The following is a 1,565-nucleotide window of genomic DNA, read 5'->3' on the forward strand; positions in this document are numbered from 1 at the left end:
CTTTAATTTAATTTTCTTTTACAAATTACCCCTAACTACCCTCCCTTGTAATTATGTTTTCTTTTCTTATTTCTTTTTTCTATTTGGCAAGTCAGTCATGAATCAACCATCATTTTACAATAAATCAATTTTTTTGCTACTAAGATATTATGATACTAAGATCTTCCAATTAACACTAATTTTTAGCAGTAATATGGTTTTGCTCTCCACATTGTTAGGTAAAAAGGTACTCGACCTAATTCAACATTATGAAGAGAATGCCAATACAATAACTAGTTGGTTATTTAGAGTAGTAGTTATAGGTACTGAACTGAAATGTATAGATAGTAAAAAGTTGGTACGTATATAAAAATGAAATGCATAAACCATAGTTGGGGGCTGCAAAACCAGAGAGTAAAAAGTTGCACATGAACTTACAGTAGCAAAGAGCAAGCTATCCTTATCTCAACACATTTAATTCCTTTCAACTGGAAGCAATGATAAAATTGCAGCACAAATACTTCAATAATGTATATTGGAGCATGAATTACCCAAATAATTTGGTAGAAAATAACAAAAACCAATGTACCAGTCCCACAACATTGCTTCATAAAAATAAAAGCCAATAAACAAGAGTAACTAGAAGCATCTAAACCAATCAACCCTCAATAAAAAACACAAACCCTTGCTGAAACCCACCCCCGACCCCCACAAACAACCACTCCTTATCTCTGAAACCCCCCTCAACTCATATTTGTATAATTTTTCTATGGCAAAATCTCTTGTATTCTAGCATAATATAGTAGAACAAATCATGTCCATAATCATAAGGCTATCATAATTAAGCTATTGTAAAGTTATATAGTTGCTCAATGGATACAAATACACCAAATATTTTCAGTTAGAATCTTACCAGGAATGATGGATTCAAAGGGACTCGAATGATCACTGAACTCATATTTTTCTCACATGTCTCCATTGCCAATCAAGTGTAAAATTTTCTCCAAAGATGGGTCTAAAGTTGCTTGTTCTGATTTGATTGAACTTCAGAGCATCACATTAGAGAGATAAAATGACTATGCTAGAGAAGTTTTGATGGAAAAAAAAAAGGGAATTGAAAAGAGTTTTGATTATTCAAAAAAAATAAAAAAGAGTTTTGAAGTCCTCTGTGCCTGCGGGAAAAAAACGGTTTAGGATTTGGAGATGATTGAATTGCCAAATGAAAAAAGAAAAAAGAAAAAAACTTAATTGCAAGAGAGGGTAATTAGAGTAATTTGTAAAAAAAAAATTGATTTAAAGTACTAGAAAAATAGAGGGGGTGTGTGAATAAAGAAAAATGGTGTGTAAATAACATAACCCTAAATAAAGTGTCTGAAATTAGATTTTATTCCCGTAGAGTTATATATACCACAACTGACAGTACACCTCCTACCAGTGGTTTCATGCTTCCTATTTGTGGCTTAGCAATATATGCTTAATAGGCTAGTCGGGATACAGCAAAATGGAGTAGTTGAGCGTATGAATAGGACTCCGAATTATCATCAGCTAGATATTTACTTCTTTAGAGGAGCATATTCTCTGTATGT

Source organism: Rosa rugosa, chromosome 5, assembly GCF_958449725.1.
Source record: "Rosa rugosa chromosome 5, drRosRugo1.1, whole genome shotgun sequence".
Taxonomy (NCBI): Eukaryota; Viridiplantae; Streptophyta; class Magnoliopsida; order Rosales; family Rosaceae; genus Rosa; species Rosa rugosa.